At 38.6% G+C, this 22852-nt stretch overlaps 1 protein-coding gene across 1 annotated transcript in view; it reads left to right on the top strand.

Annotated features, from left to right (window-relative positions):
- The first annotated feature begins 573 nt into the window (after positions 1 to 573).
- TFEC (transcription factor EC) overlaps positions 574 to 22852 on the top strand; it is a 243807-nt gene continuing 221528 nt past the window's right edge. The window contains exons 1-4 of the mRNA XM_054559712.1: positions 574 to 1047; positions 13152 to 13268; positions 14227 to 14297; positions 17037 to 17121. The gene's annotated coding sequence lies outside the window, so the exon portion shown is untranslated. The remainder of the gene's footprint in view (positions 1048 to 13151; positions 13269 to 14226; positions 14298 to 17036; positions 17122 to 22852) is intronic.

Raw genomic sequence — 22852 nt, 5'->3', positions numbered from 1 at the left:
GTCGGCCATGCCTGAGCCTCCCCGCCTCCCAGCTCTGTGGGCTCCTGCGCTGCCCCAACCTCCCCGACGAGCGCCGCCCCCTGCTCCAGGGCGCCCGGTCCCATCAACTGCTCAAGGGCAGAGGAGTGCGGAAGCACGGGCTCAGGACTGGCAGGCAGCTCCGCTTGCAGCCCTGGTGCGGGATCCACTAAGTGAAGCCAGCTGGGCTGATGAGTCTGGTGGGGACTTGGAGAATCTTTATGTCTAGCTAAGGGATTGTAAATACACCAATCAGCACTCTGTATCTAGCTCAAGGTTTGTAAACACACCAATCAGCACCCTGTGTCTAGCTCACGGTTTGTGAATGCACCAATCCACACTCTTTATCTAGCTAATCTGGTGAGGACTTGGAGAACTTTTGTGTCTAGCTCAGGGATTGTAAACGCAGCAATCAGCACCCTGTTCAAATGGACCAATCAGCTCTCTGTAAAACAGACCAATCAGCTCTCTGCAAAATGGACCAATCAGCAGGATGTGGGTGGGGCCAGATAAGAGAATAAAAGCAGGCTGCCCCCCCCCCCCCCCCCCCCCCCCACCACCAGTGGAAAGTAGCTGGGGTACAGTTTCCAGACTGTGAAAGGTTTGTTCTTTTGCTCTTTGCAATAAATCTTGTTGCTGCTCACTGTTTGAGTCCAAACTGTCTTTACGGGCAGTAACACTCATGGCAAAGGTCTGCAGCTTCACTCCTGAAGCCAGTAGACCACTGAACCCACTGGAAGAAACGAACAACTCCAGACGCACCGCTTTAAGAGCTGTAACACTCACCGCGAAGGTCTGCAGCTTCACCTCTGAGCCAGGGAGACCAGGAACAAACCAGAAGAAAGAAACTCCGAACACATCCGAACATCAGAAGGAACAAACTCGGGACACGCCGCCTTTAAGAACTGTAACACTCACCGCAAGGGTCCGTGGCTTCATTGTTGAAGTCAGTGAGACCAAGAACCCACCAATTCCGGACACATCGGGACAAAACGTATGGAGGAAACAAATATGCAAAATGTTAATGAGGTAGGAGGTCTATGAGTAATATTGTTCAGTCTTTACTTTGCTGTACTAAACGTTTTCATGTTAGTGAAAATTCTAAACATTTAATATGAAAGTACATATATATAAAATTTAATTGCAGTTGTCTGGAGGAATAATTAGAAAAAGGAAAAAGTTTAAGAAATAAATGTCAGCTTTGTTCAGCCTAATCTTATTTTTTTTTATTCTAGGAGATGGACTTAAATAATTTTTTTCTCATTTTTTTTTGAAGATAGATAATTTCTAGAATCAAAATAATAGAGTCCCTATTACATGATTTAATTTTTTTATTCAGAACATCGAGTTCTTTTCAGTCTGCTCTGGGTGCTCATCAAACCTTATGCAATCTATATATTGGTCTTCATTGTGTTCTAGGTGAACAGCCAGTCTCAATTCTTGTGATAGGGAGAGTATGTCTCAGTGATTCATTGTGTGACAAAGTTGCCAGTACAAGAGACTACTTGGTGTTCAGTAAGCTACAGACCAAGAGTAACTTGAAGGACTTCTCTGGACTTCAGCTCAATCAAGTATATCTAACACTGTTATGAGGCACCTACCTGGTCTTGTTTCTCAAGGAATGTTACTGTTGCAAAAGCCCTTGTAACGACAGCTATAAGATACTTGTTGAGAGCTCTGTCAGGCGTTGCAGAAGTTGTTGGAGACTCCTGGTGGCAGTATAAAGGTTAAACAGCTCACTACAAAGTTTGATGCTAGTACGGAAAATAGTATAAATGGGAAGAGAAACTATTCTCTCTTAGCCTCCTTTTGCTTCTCTAACCTTTCTATTTATTCTTTCTCCTGCCGTTTCAAAAATTTGTTATTCTTTAAAGATTTTTCCATGCTATTCTCATTTATACATGTTCCCTGAGTGATCATACCCATTCACCAAATCATACTTTCAGCATGGTTTTCTCCATTGAGTTTCATGTCTGTATTTCCACTTCCTTGCTACGTATTGCTATATAGATATCTCTTAAACTCAACATTACAAAGAAGGCACTAATTGTCTATGTTTTCTAATTCTATATTCCCGATCCAATGAAATACTATCACAATACAGCCAGGCTACAGGGCTTATACTTCAGGGTACAAAGAGTATGGCACACTTACCATGTGTGAGGTACAGGGATAGGTGCTGGGATAAGGAAAAGAAAGTCACATCTTAGAGCAGAGTGAGGAAACATATCCTTTAATGTGATAGAAGAATACATGTAGTGCTTTGGAAGTTCTGAGGAAGGAGACCTAAGCCAGACTGAGATGGAAAGATTCAAGATGAAAAATTCTTAGAAGAAATTACTATAAAGCTGTATTATAAACAGTAACAATTTGTTATAATCTGAATTTTACTCTCTCCCCAAATTCATATATTGAAGTCATAGCATTCAGTAACCTTGAATGTGACTATATTTGGAGATATTGTCTTTAAAGAGATAAGTTAAAATGAGATGAGTAGGGTAGGCCCTAATTTCATATGAATAGTGTCCTTATGAGAAGAAGAAATTTGGACACAGACATGGACGAGGAAATATGATGTGAAAGCACAGGAAAACAGCCATTTACGAGCCAATGAGAGACCTCATAGAAGAAATCAACTGTGCTGACTTATGTTGGACTTCTAGCCTCCAGAACTCTGAGAAAATTTATGTCGTTACCCAGTCTGTGGTACTTCATTATGGCAGCCCTCGCAAACTAATATAGTCTGATTTCTTTTTCAAGGTAATGGTAAGACTGTTCTAAGCAGAGGGAAGAAAATATGCAAAACAAATGGCCATTAAAGATGATAGCTTACTTGAGAAACTAAAAGTAGTTTGGCACTACCGGATCACTGGTCATACAGTGGGTAAGGGCCGTGGAAAATTTGGGGTAATGAGATCTGAGAGACAGACCAGATTATGAGAGGCATCATGTGCCAAATTAAATGGTGGAAATTGAGGTGGCAGGAAGGGGAAGACATGGAATTAAAGAAAGTAATATTAAACGAGATCTCATACGTTGTTCGTTTTCTCCAATCAAAGTTAATCATGGGTGCATAACTCTTAGATCTCTGTCTAGCCCAGTTTTCTATGTTAATGACTAGTAGTAGTTCATGATAATTACCAATTGTCTAAGAGATAGAGAAATACTTTTAAGAACCTCATTAATTTTTTTCTTTCGCAAGATGTTTATTCCCTCTGAGCAAACTAAATATTACTTTACTTAATTTTATATCATTATGCTTTCCTCCCTTATTTTAAGCTGCTTCTCTCCAGTGTTTGTGTTTTTTTTATTTTTAATTTTTTAAAAATTTATTTATTTTTGTTTTTGAGACAGAGTCTCGCTCTGTCACCCAGGCTGGAGTGCGGTGGCGCGATCTCGGCTCACTGCAAGCTCCGCCTCCTGGGTTCATTCTCCTGCCTCAGCCTCCTGAGTAGCTGGGTCTACAGGCGCCGGCCACCATGCCCGGCTAATTTTTGTTTTGTTTTGTTTTTTTGAGACGGAGTTTCACTCTTGCTTCCCAGGTTGGAGTGCAATGGCGCGATCTCTGCTCACAGCAACCTCCGCCTCCCGGGTTCAAGCCATTCTTCTGGCTCAGCCTCCGGAGTAGCTGGGATTACAGGCATGCGCCACCATGCCCGGCTAATTTTGTATTTTTAGTAGAGATGGGGTTTCTCCATGTTGGTCAGGCTGGTCTCGAACTCCGGATCTCAGGTGATCCGCCCACCTCGGCCTCCCAAAGTGCTGGGATTACAGGCATGAGCCACCGCGCCCAGCCAATTTTTTGTATTTGTAGTAGAGACAGGGTTTCATTGTGTTAGCCAGGATGGTCTTGATCTCCTGACCTCGTGATCCACCCGCCTCGGCCTCCCAGAGTGCTGGGATTACAGGCGTGAGCCACCGCGCCCTGCCTAGTGTTTGTGTTTTAATAATATCTAGAATAGGTTACTGCAAGTCTGTTGAGTTACTGCTTGGATAAGCTGGATTTAGCTAGAATATTACAGTCACACACCACATAATGACGTTTCAATCAAAGAGGAACTACATGTATAATGGTGGTCCTATAAGATTATGATGGAGCTGCCCTATACAGGTGTACCTTTTTTTTTCTTTTAAACCATATTTTTACTGTACCTTTTCTATCTTTATATATGTTTAGACACACAAAAACTTAGTTTCACAATTGCCTGCAGTATTCAGTGCAATAACATGCTGTACAGGTTTGTAGTCTAGGAGCAATAGGCTATACCGTATAGCCTAGGTGTGTAGTAGGCTAACCCATCTAGGTTTGTGTTAGTGGACTCTGATCACATGATGAAATCACCTAAGGATGCATTTCTCAGAACATACTCCTGTCGTTATGTAATGCATGACTTTACTTTTTAACATCAATATATATCTATTTCTCAAGCCTTAATATTTATTTTGCTTCTTTTTAATTACTGTTAACTTTCCTAAAATTTAAAGTATGGATAATTTATCTTTGTTTTCCTTTTTGTCATCTCCCCTATTATCTTTTAATACTTGACTCTTTTATGGATAGAATAGAATTAATTGTTACACTGCAACAAAATGAGATACAAGTTTCACGAAAGCAATGCCCGTACCTGACTTGTTCATTAGTATGTTCCCACTGCCTGATACAGCGCCTGATACAGAGTTGATCATACATTTATTTTAAAGGAAAAATAAAATTTACTCCATGTCTATTTGCTTCCAGCTATCTATCAAGAAATCTTTATGAGGCCATTCTTAAATTAGAACAGTACTTCAGAATCCTCTGGGGAATTTTTTCAGTATACACATGTGCTAGTCCTACCTCAGATATATGGAATCTGGATTTGTAGGGGCAAGGGTAATGGAGGGATGTAGACATAAGTATGGTAAAAAAGCTTCATGATGTTGATATCCATCACTGATAAAGGCAAACATTGTTATTGCTTTCACCTAAGTTAAATTCCTCCTGACCTGAGTCAAAAGATGAAGAAATAATATTAGGCAGTGAGAGGCGTGTTTTGGTGTAGGGAATGTTGCCTTAAACCCCTCGGCACATTCTTTAGCTGTCTGTATTCATAAGACTGGCCTCCACTGAGATCAGCATGCCCTGTATTCTTGTCTTAAAGAAGTAGCTCTGGATGGGTGGGAAGACCACTAACTTAGAATAAAAATCCTAGGGCTTTTAGTATTCACACTTAATAGGTTTGAGATCTCAAGCAAAATAGTTTTCTGAGCTTCAGTGCCCTCATCTATAAACTGAGAATAATAACATCTATTTGAAAATGTAAGTAAATATGAGCATTTGAATAATGAATTGTTCTGATTAACTTTGGTACTTGAAGAGTATTACTTATCTCTCTGACCTTTAAGGCATATGTTTTGCTTTAAAAGCATAAACTAAGTGGCTACTTGTAGAAGAAAAGAGGGGTGAAATTTCTCACAGACAATTTCCAGAATTAGCTGTCCTCATAACTAAAATGACTGTTAACTGATTTATCCTGTAACTCAAATCAAGGATGCAGCTGCAATGGCTTTTGGTAATGACTTTCTTAACCACCTCTTTAGGACATGACAGGTTTCTCTGCTGTGTCTTTTGAGCCCTTCATACAGTAGCAGCAAATTGATGGTTTTTCATCACTAGGGATCTTTGTTCTCTGTCTTTGTCAGGAAACGTTTCATGCCAAACAACTGAAGCTGCTGAAGTTAGTTTGCTGTAAACATGAGGAAATAATAGCGATTACAGGGAATATCATGGGGCTTAAGGATAAGAGGTGTTATTGGGCTTCATAAGGGCCTTGGATCAAGAGCTGGAAAAACCACAGGAGCCTAGAAATGTCATAAAACACCAATATCCTACGGGCATGGAGTGCTTTGCAATGATGGCTCTTGTTTCAAATAGGAAGTATGAGACATTGAAGAACAGAGAAGATGTTACATAAAAAGCAGAAAGAGTATATAAAATTTTGAATATTTGTCTAGCTATAAAAATATGCTTTACAATCTTAAAATTTACTTTGAATTTTTGTTTTCTTTAAAAATTACTATGTGTACATTACTTAAGTTTTGGAAAAGAGGAAAAAATAAACAAATCCCCATATTTTTATCATCTTGGCACAATAAATATCTTTTGGAGTGTTTTCTTATGACTTTAAATGGGTCACTAACCTAAATGGAAGAACCAAAACCATAAAATTCCTGCCTGACCAACATGGAGAAGCCCCATCTCTACTAAAAATACAAAATTAGCCGGGCGTGGTGGTGCATGCCTGTAATCCCAGCTACTTGGGAGGCTGAGGCAGGAGAATCGCTTGAACCCAGGAGGTGGAAGTTGCGGTGAGCCAAGATCATGCCACTGTACTCCAGCCTAGGCAATTATTGATTCAAGGTTACCATGATGGGTTTATGCATATCAAAGTTTTAAAAAAAGGACCTATGTGCCTATGGCTAGCGAGCAAAACTGGCTAGCCATAGGCACAAAATTGAAACTGGACCCCTTCCTTATACATTATACAAAAATTAGGCCAGGATGGATTAAAGACTTAAATGTAAAACCCAAAACTATAAAAACTCTAGAAGAAAATCTAGGCAATACTATTCAGGACATAGGCACCGGTAAATATTACATGACAAAAAACATCAAAAGCAATTGCAACAAATGCAAAAATTGACAAATGGAATCTAGTTAAACTTAAAGCACTCTGCACAGGAAAAGAAACTATCATCAGAGTGAACAGACATGGAGGAATGGGAGAAAATTTTTGCAATCTATCTTTCTGACAAAGGTTTAATATCTGGAATCTACAAGGAACTTAAACAAGTTTTCAAGAAAAAAGCAACCCCATCAAAAAATGGGCAAAGGACATGAACAGACACTTCTCAAAAGAAGACATTTATGTGGCCAACAAACATATGAGAAAAAGCTCAACATTACTGATCATTAGAGAAATGCAAATCAAAACCACAATGAGATACCATCTCACACCAGTCAGAATGGTGATTATGAAAAAGTGAAGAAACTATGGATGCTGGCGAGGCTGTGGAGAAATAGGAACACTTTTACACTGTTGATGGGAATGTAAATTATTTCAACCATTGTGGAGGACAGTGTGGTGATTCCTCAAAGATCTGGAACCAGACATACCATTTGACTCAGCAATCCCATTACTGGGTATATATCCAAAGGAATATAAAACGTTCTATTATAAAAATACATGCATGTGTATGTTCACTGCATGTGAACATACTATTTACACTATTTACAATAGCAAAGACATGGAATCAACCCAAAGGCCCATCAATAATAGACTGAATAAAGAAAATGTGGTACATATATACCATGGAATACTATGCAGCTATAAAAAGGAATGAGATTGTGTCCTTTGCCAGAACATGAATGGAGCTAGAAGCCATTATCCTCAGCAAACTAACACAAGAGAAAAAAACCAAACACTGCATGTTATCACTTACAAGTGGGAGCTCAACAATGAGAACACATGGACGCAGGGAGGGAACAACACACACAGGGGCCTCTTCGGGGAGGGTTGAGGAAGGGAGAGTATCAGCATAAATAGCTAATCCATGTGGGGCTTAATACCTAGGTGTTGGGTTGATGGGTGCAGCAAACCACCGTGGCACAAGTTGACCTATGTAACAAACCTACACATCCTGCACATGTATCCTGGAACTTGAAATTAAAAATTTTTAAAACAAGGACCCAGCACAAAATGCTGCCAAAGAAGATTCCCCCAAACATAGTGAATGTAGAGTAAATCACCTTCCATGATTCTGTAACCGGTGAGTGACAACACATGATAGTATGTGGGGAGAAGGATATGTAGATAAGCTAGGAAAGCCACAGGGGCACATCTTCCCAAAATGTACATTTTGTAAGCATAAAATGTATAAAATAAAAATGGGAGGAAGAAGATTCTCTAAATTGATTATTTAATGGACCTTCTTGAGAACAGTGATTTTAGGTGATTCTGATGGAAAGTTGCATGACTTGCCAGATTTCATGTTTTATACCATGTATAAGTCATGTCATATGCTTAATGGCAGGATCTTAGGATGTAGTAGACCCATTCTGGGACTTTTTATTTTTTATTTTTTTTGAGATGGAGTCTGGCTCTGTTGCCCAGGCTGCAGTGCAGTGGTGTGATGTCGGCTCGCTGCAAGCTCTGCCTCCTGGATTCTAGAGATTCTCCTGCCTCAGCCTCCCAAGTAGCTGGGACTACAGGCACCCGCCACCACACCTGGCTAATTTTTGTATTTTTTGGTTGAGACAGAGTTCACCAAGGTGGCCAGGCTGGTCTGAACTCCTGGTCTCAGGCGATCAGCCCGCCTTGTCCACCCAAATGTTGAGATTACAAGCGTGAGCCACTGTGCCCGGCTGGGACTACTTTTTTAAATCCACAACCAAATCTTTGCTGAACCTGTCTGCTCCACGGGGGCCTTTGACCCTCCCTCCATTGCTCCCAGAACAAAGAAAGAAAAGAGCAATACAAGTGAAAGGAAGAGAATTAACAGTTGAGTGTCAAGAGATGCTGACTGAAATGAACGGAACAGGGCAAGTATGTTTTAAAGTGCTTCCCAGGCTTTTTTCATATGGCATACATTGAACATGCTATTTGTTTGACACTTTGAGGTAAATGAATGATACCCTTAGATCTGGAAGTGACCAGTCTAGAGTATCTGGCTGTTCTGGGCTTGGAGACCCTGAAGGCCAAAGAGATAAAGGTATCTGTCCATCTGTTCCACATACGTGGCACAACCCCTATGCCCCAGCTCACCTATATGGACATTAGGGTTACATGGGGAACTAAGAGGGCTTAAAAATAGTAGTGTAATTAACCCCAGGAAGATGCCACTTCACACATTAGAATGGGCAAAATTAAAAATACAGACAATACCAAGCATTGGTAAAGATGTAAAGTAACTGGAACTCTCTTATATAGCTCATTGGAGTGTAAAAGTATACAACACTTTGGAAAATAGTTCGGCAGTTTCTTAGAGAGTTAAGCATACATCTACGCTGTGTCCCCATTTTCTAGTGGAAACATCTGTATATTTACCCTAGAGAAATGTCAATATGTATTCATAAAAAGACTGGTAGAAGAATGCTCATAACATTTTTATTCATGACAGCCAAAATATAGAAACAATTCAAAGTTTGTAAATAAGAGAATGTGGTATATTCATACAATAAAATATGAGTCAGCAATAAACATGAAAGAACTATTAATACATGCAACAACTTCAATAAATCTCATAAACGTTATGTATGCAAAAGAAACCTGTCACAAAAGCATCACAAAAGAGTAAATCCTGAATTGTTCCATTTATATGAAATTCTAGAACAGAAAAACTAAACTATGGTGATAGAAATTGTATCAGTAGTTGCTTGGGAGGCAGGGTTTTCACTGGGAATGGCATGAGAAAGCTTTTTGAGAGATGTATCTTGATTAAGATAGAGGTTACATGGAGGTGCAGATTTTTCAAAAACTCATCATGCTGAACCCTTAAAATATATGGAGTTTGTTGTACAAAAATATATCTCAATGAAGTTGATAAGGTTAGAAACAATTCGTTAGGTGGTAATTATCAGGAAAAAGAAAACTTTGAGGTACTAAAACTAGTTGTCTCTGGTGAATGAAATTGGAGAAATTATATATATATATATATATATATATATATATATATGTATTTTTTTTTTTTTTTGCATTTAAAGGCCAAAAGAGGCACTCAGGGTGGGAGCGGGTAATGAGATGTAGAGGAAGGGCCGTGGATACAGAGTTTGGATGCCTGAGCCTGGTACATGGCACAGAACATGCTCTTGGGGTTGGGCTAACTGAAGAACATTGTAGAGGATGCTATGTAAAAGCATAGGAGCTATGTTGGTCCAGGAGCCACCTGAGGCACTGCAGAATGGGGCAGCCTGATCTTCTCGTCAACCTATCCTGTGAGTGAGAAGCCCTTATCCTCCTCATGCATTGAGTCCAGCCACTGTAGAAGGAATATCATCACACTGCTTGTGTTCCAGAATTTCTCTTACTACACAGGCAACAATCACTCTACAGGTGCTTCAGATCCTATCCTTGCACTTTGCATAGTTTTGTCCTCTTTTGGACTTCTTTCTGTTACACCTCAGGATATTGATGAAGGTAGGGGCAAGAGGGGCATCTTACAACTGAATCTTGAGGATAGACTTGGGCCCTCTAGAACTTCTGACCTTAGGGATGGAGTGGATATCCTTGCGTTACTTATACAATTTTAGATAAACAGAGTAATTTTGATGCTGTGTTATGGTGATTCTCTAGCTTAAATTTCCAATCAAGTAGTAACTTTTTGGAAAGAAGGAGTGTTTGCTCAGATGACAGGAGGCTGTTGAGAGGGAAGATGGAGATTGAAGCCGGATGTTTTTGATGTTGCAGATGTTTATTTTTCCGTGTAGAGTTCTACCCGCTGGAGCCAACTTCATGAAAATAGAAAGTTTCCAGCATAGTACTGACACGTAATTGACACAAACCTTTGGATTGAATTGAAGAATAAAATAACAAAATTTGTTGTTTTTTAAATTCAAAAGATAATTTCTTCTATACCCAGTAAAACTTTAAATTCAATGCAGCACTAATCTCACTGCTTCTGCAGCCCATTCCTGAGAGGGAAGAATTGAGGATTTTCCTCTGTGTGTAGTATAATCTATCAAATTTAGCATGAAGACACTGAAGACAAAGGCTTTGAGAATTTAACAATATGGAAGAGTTTTGCTGCCACCCAATGGACAAGCGTAATATTTTTTCATTATTCAGTAATAAACAATTTCCTCTTACCTCACTGAACATTCGTATACAACTGTAGTAATTATTTTAACAAACATACTTGAATTGCAAATTACTTTTTAACTTTTAATGTTACTGGTGTATGTGGTTGTGTATATGTGTGTTGTGGTAGTGGGAATGCAGTGTGTATGAGAAAATAGTTTGGCTAAATTTTAATTGAAGCATACCGAATTGTTTTCTATAATTTTGTCTAAATAAAATTTAATAAAGGTTTCGGGGCCCAACAGATGTATTATAATTACTGAGCTTTTTAGCTCAAAGAACTCTGATAAATTCTAATAAACCTATGAGTGAAATGAAGAATTAGAAATAAGTGGGGAGACTAGGGAAATAAACAGGTTGAAATTAAGAAAACTGGGACAGACACTCTGTGTGCATGTGTGTGTGCCTCTGCGTGCATGCATTTGTGCACACATGAGAGAGGCATATTTGACCACTGAGCTAAAAATATTAATAGTTGCTTTTGTCTGCTTTTACATTGTATTTCTTTAGAGTACAGGCAGGGATTTATTTTTGCCTCTTTTACTCACTGATGAAGAATGCCTGGTGTATTGTAAATGTTGATAAATATTTATTGGATGGAAAGCATGTGTCTACATAAACTCTAGAAAACAGAAGAAAGGAAACAAAATCACTCATAATCCCACTTATAATACAAACAACATTAGTATTTTGAAGACACATAACTATGTAGCTTGCAGTTTACAAGGTCTGTTCTGTTCCTTCAGTAACCTGTGAGGGTTGGAGGAAGGTTTGGTTGTAAAATGTCTCATCCGCATATTTTTCCTGGGATATTTTTCAGATTCCAGGGATCTCCCTCCATTACCAGTTTCTCTGTGGGTCGTGCTCTGGCATTTCTATTCATCCATTCACCTATTCTGAGGTGTGGTTGCCCCAATATTATTACATATTTTTTTCCATTGGATCCATGAGAACTCTTGTCTACTTTCATCCTTCATCCTCCACAAAGGCATCACACCTGATTTTCTAAAAATATGTGACCTCTTTATTTTAGGATGAGAGAAATTTTGGAAAGGAATTACAAGGTTAAAAGGACCCACATTAAAGTCCTAGTTAACCTGGAGTTTTCCTCAAATCTCACAAGTTAAGGAATCAAAATAACGTAGGGCTTCCTAAGAATGGTACATCATGGATGACTCCCATTCCACCTTCTAAAGATGCCCAGCCAGTCCTCACCTTTAAACCCCTGTGTCCCCTCCAGCTCCAAACATTCCATTCTTGAACATTCTCCATTCAATACTCCACTATCTTCCCTTGCAAAACCTCTACTACTTTTCACAGGAAGGATCATCACTCCTTGGATCCACCTGAGTCTGAGATTCTGGGATTCGAACTGGTGGATGTTGATGCTCTTCTTCAGCCCTCGAAGAGACAGTGAATGTAGATCCTCCTTGCAGGGCTTTCTTTTTAATCCTTTCACTACAAGAACATGGGTCTGCCATTCTCTTTATTAGCTGACTTATGATCCAAGGTACCTTTCCCAAAAGCAAATGCCTAGGATTGGTGATGGGAGGTGAAAATATGTGCATTACCATTCAGATGTGCAAGAAAAAAAAGTAACAAAGTAACCAGTTTATTTTCTTTATTTTGAAATCATTTTGCTTACAAACCCCCATCTTTACCAGTGAGGATTGTGGGAATAGATATAACATCGTCAATTAAGTAGCTCATGCTCTTCTGTTTTAAAATGGTCTCTTTTGTTAAGCTCATTCTTTCACATATTCTCTTCTTCTGCCTCTTACAGAACCCTCAGCAAGGCTGAGGGGGAACATTTGCTTTGTGCTTTGTCTCTATCTGCGACTCCCACAGAACTTGGCTTGGATGTTTTGGCATCAAATCTCACTCTGATAATATAAAAGCATATCAGTCTTTTGATGACACATAACTGTGTAACATGCAGTTCACTGGGGCCATGGTTGAGGACTCCATACTGCTGCCACTTTTAATGTGTCTTTAGGTGGTACAATTTGTGGTCTGTTCTCTTGGCCTTGACATGGTGAGGAGATTGCTCTGGGGAACTTGGTCACCTCTGTTATCTGATCAAGTCACCTCCACCATCTGGTTCACTATTTCTGGCTTAGTAGAACTTGCCCTAAGATATAGCTGTGACTCTGATTCAATCCCTGACATGGGAAGTTGATCCCAAAGCTTTGTGCTGTATGTAAATTAACTTTCTCCTTATCCAGACCCCTCAGGTAAGCTCATGTTATCTACCTTCTCCCATACATGGGCAATTCTGTATCATTTCTTGTTCCTCAGGAGGCAGGCAGAAGATGTAGGACTACCCTGCTCCATGTGACGGGACTCGTTTATCTGCTCTTGCTGTTCTACTGTTCCCCAAGGTGTGAAGCGGAGCACCCACTCAATTGTTCTCAGGTTTGTTCTCAACTTATTTGGAATTTGTGTCAGAATTTCTATCAACTACTAGATTGATCCCCTTTCCAGGTGCCTGCTGCTTTATCCTGGACTTGTCTTATCTGAACTTTTTTCCCCAGTCCCTGCACATTCCCCCTCCCCACCCCCAACACCCTTCTTCCCAATTGTGCATCCCAAGCCTGTAGGCAGATAAGAGCTTCAGGCACATATGAGAATATGTGATCTGCTGAATGTTCTCTGCCTATATCTTATAGGGAATTTTTATATTCAGATCTCCAACCTTGATATGTAAAGACTGGCTTTGGGTTAGAACATTCTTTACTTTCTAAACAAAGCCTGATTTTCAAGAGTATTCCCTGACTGTGAACTCAAATATTTAAACTCTGAGCTACAATGAGAAGCCTGTTCTAGACTCTTACCACTCTCTCTCTTTTTCTAGGACAATGAACCTTATGCCTTATCCTTAATGGTGAAAGGAATGGCTTTTTTTTTTTAAAGTAGGATTAATACAAGGGAAAACACAATGTGAGGTATTTCAAGATGTTTTAATTTTCAAAAATTTATTTATCTCTTACAGCACAGAACCATGCTGAGGGAAAGGCTAGCAAGGCTCTGGGTACCGTTGATATAATAAGTCCCTACTAAAATGCTGAGGATATGGGCAAAGTCTTAGAAGAAAAACACCTGTTTGCAGTTTTGTTATTACTTTTATGTGAGGAATGGGAAGGACAGGATTGCATTGTTTTGGTTTGAATCATATTCACATAGAGGCTATCAGTGGGTGATAAGGAAGTAGGGATGTGCATCTCATTCTTATTGTTCCACTCCTGTTATAATCATAGAATAAATACCATTTTGAATTAAGATGTAAATAAATTGTAGTAATAATATACTAACAATGATAATTTTTATTTGTATAGCACCTGACAAAAGATTTTTGTTTAATCATCTTTTACAGAACTGAGAAAACCTTTTGAGTTAGAAATTGTGAGTCCTATTTCACAGATAAGAAACAGAATCCAAGGAATAGTAAGTGACTTGCTCACACTTTGTAGCTAATCAATAGCAGCTAATGAATGATGTTTATGCATATATTGTCCTTGATGTTGCTTAAATCACACGATAATATTTCCGTACTACATGATCTATATAATAATGATAATAGCCTCATTTCTTTTCTACATGATAACCTTTCACCTATTTGAAAATCTATTATGTGTGTCCATTTTCTCTGATTGTCCGATCTATCTTAGTTTTGATAAGAAAGAAAAAAAGAAATTGAAAGGGAGAGGATATTTAAGGTGGTTTGAAGAATCACCATCAGGGGAAGAAAAAGAAAATGTGTACAACCGGGAAGCTGAGTCTAGAAGTCTTATGTTGAAGGCATTTTAACTTTACTTAGACTCATCTCTCTTGATTTTACTCCCCACTAGACTAAGTCAAAAAGAATCTGAGTCTTACAGAGTTGGCAGTACAATTATAGAGGTCAAACTACTCAGTGCAGGAATTCCATAGCACCCAGTAGTGTGGTGGTAAATATTTAACCACCAGATGTCCAAGGAAAACAAAAGGCCTGTGTTTTTTAGTGTTTGCTGACTTCAGTGGTATATATACTCTCAGGTTGGCCAATTTCAACCTACTGAAATAATGGCAGTAAATATGGAGTTTGGAAGAGATACTAACAATTGTCTCTTGCTTTAACAAACCACTGATAGGTTGATAGCAACTGTAAGATGTGACCCAGCCTTACCTTTGAATAAGTCTAGTGACCAACATTACCATTCTACTACTTGGAAATTCTAATTACGATAGTTCTTTTCTTGATCTTGCTTCTAAAATTACTTTTGCTCTACTTTGATTCACTGGCCTTAGTTCTCCCTGTTTATCCTTTTAAACTTTTCCTTTTTCAGGATATGTGTTCTTCACTGATGAAAGCAATACATATGTGACATTTTTTAGATGCCAAACTATCCTGATAGTCCTGTTTTGACAATATTCATCATTCTTAATATTCTTTTTAAAATGTGATATTTATAACTGATCATACAACACAGCTTAGTAGAATACTTATCTTCTCTTAGATAGGTATATTTCTAAAATAGACTAAGTCTATACTGTTTTTTTTCTTTTCCATTAATTAGTTAATTAATCACTTTTTTTTTTAGCAGTCACATGCCATAATTGGTTAATATTGAGCACGTGATCAACTACCAAAAATCCGCTTGGTCTTTTTCATGAGGTTGACTGTTTATTCACGTATTTCTTGTACTGTGCAATCAATTTATAGAATATTAGGACTAAATGATCCACTTGTCAAGCATCTAGTCCAGCCTTCTCATGAGGGAACTAGAGAACATTAAGGTTAATTTACTTAAGGAAGATTACACAGCTTATTGGTGACAAAGCCAAGTTTAGCTTCATATCGAATGACTCCTTATTCTGCACTGATTTCCCTGTATTCAATTATTTCTTCTTGCTCTTAAAACAATGTAAGGGGAACAGGTTTTATCATCTCCATTCTAAACATGATATAACTTAGAGTCAGGAATACTAAGTGATTTGTCTAAGGTTTCATCGGCAATAATGGCAACTGATTTTTTTGAACTGAAGTACAAAGCTGTTATATTTCACATTTTCCAGGTACAGCCCTTTATGCTAGATTTTTAAGATTATTTTTAATTTTGACCCCATAATCCGGGAGGTAACTATTCCTCCTATTTTTGTGCCATTTTAAAGTGTAATAAAAATAGAATTCTGCCCGCCAGAGTGGGAAATGGAAGCCTACTTGAATGGTTCAAGAGACTTTAACAGAGGTATTGCATTAATTCCCCAGAGATGCCATAACAAATTACCGCAAACCCAGTGGCTTAAAACAAAAGAAATTTATTTTCTCACAGTTAAGGAGGCTAGAAGTCCAAACTTAAGGTGTTGACAGAATTGGTTTCTTCTAGAGGCTCTGAGGGAAAGCCCATGCCTCTCTCTTAGTATCTGGTGTTTGCTCACAATCCTGGGCATTCACTGGCTTGAAGAGGCATCACCCTAATCTGCCTCCATCTTCACATGGCTTTCTTGGTGTGTCTCTCTGTGTTTTTTCCTCTTCTTACAAAGACACTAGTCATTGGATTTAGGGGTCACCCTAAATATCCGATGATTTCATCTCAAGATCCTTAGTTAATTATACCTTCACAGACCCTATTTCCAAATATGGTCACCTTCTGAGGTTCTGGGTGAATGTGAATTTTGGGGAACACTATTTGAGCTACCTCACGAACCACTTATGAAATTGTGGGTAGAGCGAGAAGACAGATAAGAACAGCAAGTCCTTACCAGCCCTAGGCTTGAAGGGGCAAACAGGAAATGGTGCCTCAGCATCCCATTGAGAGCCAGAGCAGTGGAGGAGACATTCTAGCTGGGGAGAGATGTCACCCTCACCGGGACACTCGGCGCAGAGCAAGTGGAGAATAGTAAAGGAATACTCCAACCACTTCTTCCTTTCAGCATCTGATCTTCTTCAGATGATTCCCATTAGCCAAATTCAACCAGAAGCCAGCTGCCGTTCCCTATTACTGCTGTAACAAATGACGACAAGCTTGGTGGCTTAAATAATACAAATTTATTATCTAACAGTTATGTAGGTCAGAAGTCCTACAAAGGTCTCACTGGGTTCAAATAAAAGTGTCAACAGGGCTGTATTCCTTTCTGGGGGCTTTAGAGGAGAATCCATTTCCTTGCGTTTTCCAGTTTCAAAATTCCCTCCATATTTCTTAGCTCGTGGCCAGCTCCTCCATCTTCAAAGCCAGCAATGGAAGATTGAGTCTTCACATAGCATCACCGACTTCTTCTGCCATGTAAGGTAACATGTTCACAAGTTCCAGAGGTTAGGATGTGAATGTCTTTAGAGGGGCCATTGTTTTTGCTTATCGTATCAGTTGACAGTCTATAGGATTCAGCCTCCTGGACAGGGCTGACTCCAAGTTAGGTAGAGATGAGGCTTATACAGTGAGGAGCAGGCCATCTATAAGAAAAATAGTTCCAAATTACATTAGGCACAAAGTTTGGAAGAGGTAACATCTAAGGAGTCCTGAGCTGAAGCTTCATTAGCTCCATAGTAAATCATCCTTTGTTCCTGGGCACAGAGCAGGGCAAAGCAGGGCAGAGAATGGCATGGTGGGTAGGAGCAGTGGGGTAGGGCAAATGGGCAAGAATCAGAACAGCAGGTTTTATATTTTCCTCCTGAGAGCTGATTACAAGGTTGACTTGTTGGAGTCCATTGGTATTTAACCAATGCCTGTTCCTCAAAGTGACATCAGTCTTCAAGCCTGAATCATCTGAAATTTGATCATCTTGTTCACAAGGATAGCATCAGTGATGGCCAACAGCTTAGTGAAATGGATTTATGCCATGCCTTCATAGAGCCTGGACTTCCTTCACCCATTGTTTCCTCTTACTGCAGTTAGGCAAATGCGTAGTAATGCTACTGAGCTTGGTGCATTCCCACTTACCCGGTAGTATTCGTTAACTTTTTAAGACCGTGTGGAATATTGGCACCTTTCCCTCCAGTCGTCCCCTCAAATGGCCTGTAACAAGTTGTTCAGTCATTAATCCTGAAATGTTACAATGGAGCCTTAGATTTTAAAATCAGAAGTTCAGGTGTATCGTGTAGCCTATGGAAATTCCATCTAACCACAGCACATTCAATTCTAAATTTGCTGCTTTCTTGTGACTATGTAGTGTATTTGATACAAAATTTTCTTTCTAGATCCCCGAATTCTAGGACTTTACAGTGCAGTCATATGAGAGTGAGTCAGCAGTTTAATTCCAATCTGCCCCACCACCACCTAGGGACTTTCTAACAAGAACTAAGACTGTTATTACTTTTTTATTATGCAAGTAGAATAAAGAGGAACTACATTAACAAGAATAGAGAAGTGAAGAATACCAATTGCCAATGTCCTAACAGTTTTTAAAACATAAGAGTAAACTCCACTGTAGATTTTACTTTATGAAAATAGATCTATTTCCTGAAGAAAGTTTTGTTTTTAGATTGTTTGCTTTATTTGTTCTATTCTCTATGTTAGATGAATTCCCCTATTGCCATGCTTGTACTAACCTTCTATATAGTAATATCACTGAAAACAGAAAAAGTAAGATAATTAATTGTACTGATAGAATTAAGAGGTTAGCATGAATAACCTAATGATGGCATTTTGGCTAATGGCATTCTTTTCTCAAAAAGTTTCACTGAATTAACAAGTTACAAATAACCATACTGAAGTTGAATATGGGTCATTTCTAAGTTCACAGTGTGCGTTCTATTCCTTATAATCTATCAGCCAAGGTCTTCGTTTGATATTAATGTCTTAAGAAGTGAAATTGCTCATTACATAGTAAACATTTCTTAGATTGTTTTCCCTGTTGATACTTAAATAAAATAGAAAAAGAAAATAACAAAGGTGTAAAAATCAAAGAAAACTCATGGAAAGGGAACTTACAATGAAGGTAGTGGTTATTTCAAGGCTGGCACCTTCTAGAAGGTCACTGTTTAACTTAAACAGTCCATGGAGCACGTCTTAATCTATGATTCAACAGCAGTGCCAACACACAATGCTACTTTAACATGTGCCATGCAAATTTTAAATACTGAAAGATCTCCACTGACCTTCCAGGTCGGTCACTTATAAGCTGTGTAATTATGGGCAAGGTTGTTAAATTGTTCAAGCCTTTATTTTCTGTTTTAAAATGGTTATGATAATATCTGCCCAGAATTGTTGTCAGAATTAGAAGTGATGTTTGTAAAATGCCTATTACCACCCCCAGCAATTGTGGTGCAGCATTACTAATATGATCATATCGCATAGACATTCATAATTATTTAATATTTTCCTGCATATTTACTTTAAAATAAAAGAATCAAGCCTTAAAAATCTCTTGCTGGGGAATTATATGCATTCATTTGGAAATGGGAGTGATGATTCTGGGTGAAACATTTCTCAATCTTGCTCATTCGAAGGGGTTTTCCACTGAGCATATGTTCTGCAGATGTTTATTAAAACATGCTTCTACATAAGTACCAGACATGGAGAGCTCAATTATTGCTAAATTTTCCATGGTCTGCTTTATAATTCTTAATCTTTGAACTCTGGACCACTGATAATTTTAAAAGTAATAGGAGGAGGAATAAAATTATTTCCAGCAAAATTTTGTGTATATACAAAGGATGTAAATGCTTACAAAAACAAGTATATAAGCATGGAGTTTTTATAATGAATGACAGCAAGGAAAATCACCCACTGACTTCTAGATTTTTCTGAATGAGTTAAAAAAATGTCATACAACTTTATTTTAGTTTCTTCATCTATAAAACAGGGAAAATCCCAATTAATCTCTTCTCAAGCCTCACATTTGTTGTGATGATTTGTCAAGTTTCCCATGGCAGAGTTTCCTAGACGTCTGTCCGGATATATCTCCCCTTATTTTAAAAAGAAATCTTGAGTTTCTGAAGGGTGTGTGGCTGCTTGGTAGGCATTCTGTTTCCCAGTTCCTCTCATAGACTTAGTTGGGACCAAAGGAATAGGAGAGAAAGTGATGTGTGTTACTAGAAGGTGATGCGACTGGGACAGCCAAGGTAGCCCAGAGATGGAACACCCTGTTGAGAAAGGCAGATTCTCTCACCCGATCTGGGACTACTAATCTCTGCATAATCAAATGAGCAGAAAATAAACTTATACTTTGTTTATACCACTGTATTTGGGGTCTCTATTTCAGAAGCTCAGCCTGTGTCCTACTTATTCAACCCCTCAGAGGAACACAGCCCTAACATAGAGGAAAAGGTAGTTTCTAGGTAAACTGGGCACATTTGTGGGCTCTTTACCATGCTGAGTGTATACTCCTGACAGCTGGTAGTGGCAAGTTAGAAACATCAGATACCTTTAGAAATTCCAGGGATTTCTGTTGAGCTGCTGGTCTGTGGGACTGAGCTGTGCCAACATTAATAGTCTCAGAAGTTCTCAAGCAGCTTTTGGAACAATAGCTTTCCTGGCTGCTCTGACTTTAAGATGCAACTGCATGGCAGCTTTAACGTTTCTTCTTTTGTCCCAGACTTTGCCCTGTGGTTTCTTTGGGATGGACTACCCAGACAATGCCTCTCTGTCCTTTTCCTGTTCATGTAGAACATAGAACATGACCTCCAACCAACCTGAACAATTGAATTTGCAGTTGTTCTTTGGGATAATACTCTGCTCCTGGTAACAGTGGTCCCTTCCTGGTTTCTCTGGAATTAAACTCTGGGCTATATTGTCAGGGGGCAATATAGTTGAAATTCAGGAAAATGAACTCTATAGAGTTTAGGATTTGTAAATGAAGGCACTGGCAATTTTGCTAATCATATATAACAAAGGGAAATTCTGTTACAAAATAGAAACCAACGACTACTGAGTATTTTACAAAACAGCTCACAGTAATCCTATGCCTCCCAGTATGTTTTCCTCCCTATTAGTTACATTATGAAATGTTTGATTGATTGATTGAAGATTTCTAGGCTGATGTGCCTATTGTACTTTGTAAGCCTACATTGCCTCCTGCTGGCTCTTCTTTCTAGATAACTCTTCTCATGTCTCTTCAGAAATAGATCAACAGGCCTTTCTTTTTGTTTGTTTGGTGTTTTGTGTGTGTGTGTGTGTGTGTGTGTGTGTGTGTGTGTGCGCCACATATGTTGCCTCTGTGTTTTCTCTCTATCTAGACTATCTTGATTCCTGATCCTTCTCATCAAAGAACACATTTTCAAAATAACTAACCTTTAGCAAATAAAATTTCTCTTCCTCCTCCTTCTCCTACACAAACTCTGTTCTTGTACATCTGTTAAAGCAAAGCCCTCTTTTCCTGCTTTCCATATCATGATGCTATCTCTGACTATAGCTGTATGTATATAGCACTATATATATTCCTGCATATAGCGCCATATATATATATTCCTGCATATGCAGACACATTCTTGGCTCTCCAGTTTGACTCTTGCCATAATAATATAGGAAAGACCCTGTGAATGGCTGCAGTAAGAAAACCTGGTTTTCTTATATATATATATATATATATATATATGCATACATCCTCAAGGGAGTTGGGACCAGTTTTTTCACCTGGACTATTTCAGTAGCCTTCCAATTCATCTTCCTGCTTCTGTAATTGCACCCCCCTCCCCAGTCTGTCCTCCACAAAGCAGCCTGGGTGACTTGGTGATCCTTTGGAAATGTAAGTTGAATCATGTTTCTCCTCTGCTCAAAACCTTCTAATGCTTTCTAATGCTAAGAATAATATTCCTTGTCCTTATCATAGCCTACTAGGCACCTGGTTTCTCTTTCATTTCTCTGATCTTATCCCTTATATTCTTTCTCTTACTCATGTTGCCTGAGTCTAAATGGCTTTAATACTATTTTTTTAACTTGTATTTTAAGTTCAGGGGTACAAGTGCCAAGTTGGCTACACAGGTAAACTTGTGTCATGGGGGTTTGTTGTACAGGTTAATTCATCACCTGGGTATTAAGTCTGATACCCATTAGTTATTTTTCCTCATCCTCTCCCTCCTCCCACCCTCCACCATCTAAAAGGCCCCAGTGTGTGCTGTTCCCCTCTAAGTGTCCATGTGTTCTCATCATTTAGCTCCTACTTATAAGTGAGAACATGTGGTATTAGGTTTTCTGTTCTGTGTTAGTTTGCTAAGGATAGTGGCCTCCAGCTCCATCCATGTCCCTGCAAAGGACATGATCATGCCATTCTTTAAGCGCCAGAATACTCTTCTTACCTCAGGGCCCTTACACATGCTGTACCCACTGCCTGGAATGTCAGTCCCTGAAGTACCTACATGGTTTGCATTCTTTCACTTAATTAACTGCTCAAATGTCAACTTAACAAGGAGGTTCCTGGCCATCTATCAAATTCACCCTTTCCTCCCCCCTTCTACCACACACAGCCTTTGCCTATCACTGTCTGTTTTCCTCCATCATGGCAGATAATTTGTCTAATTTGTTCCCTGATTCACTCCTCCAATGCTTAGAACAGTGCCTGACATGTGGTAGATGATTAATAAGTATTTAACATATTAAAAAGTAATTAAACACTTTGCTAGCAAGGTACTTTGTAAAGAACATGTTCTCACATACAGTTGTCCTTCAGTATCTGCAGGATACTGGTTCTAGGACCCCTTAAATCATCTTTAGATTACTGATAATATCTAATATAATATAAATGCTATAAACATAATTGTTATACTATATTTTTATTTGAATTTTTTATTGTTAATGAAATAATAAACTTATTTTATTGTTTTTGTTAACAACAAAAATACAAATAAAATTATTATATTGCTTTTATTATTTTATTCTTATTTTTATTGTTTTTTCCGCAAACATTTTCATTCTATGATTGTTTGAATCCATTGATGTGGAACTCATGGTAAGAAGTAAGTGTATTCTATAAACCAGAGTTAGACATTAGTTAAAGGCTTACATAATTGTTGGAATAGAATTTGTCATTAATTATTAAATACCTGTTTGTACTTATTGTACTGTAAGATATTTTACTAGGTAATT

Source organism: Pongo abelii, chromosome 6 (assembly GCF_028885655.2).
Source record: "Pongo abelii isolate AG06213 chromosome 6, NHGRI_mPonAbe1-v2.0_pri, whole genome shotgun sequence".
NCBI lineage: Eukaryota > Metazoa > Chordata > Mammalia > Primates > Hominidae > Pongo > Pongo abelii.
Note: the sequence above shows the minus strand (reverse complement) of the source record. Positions and strands in the feature narration are given on the sequence as shown.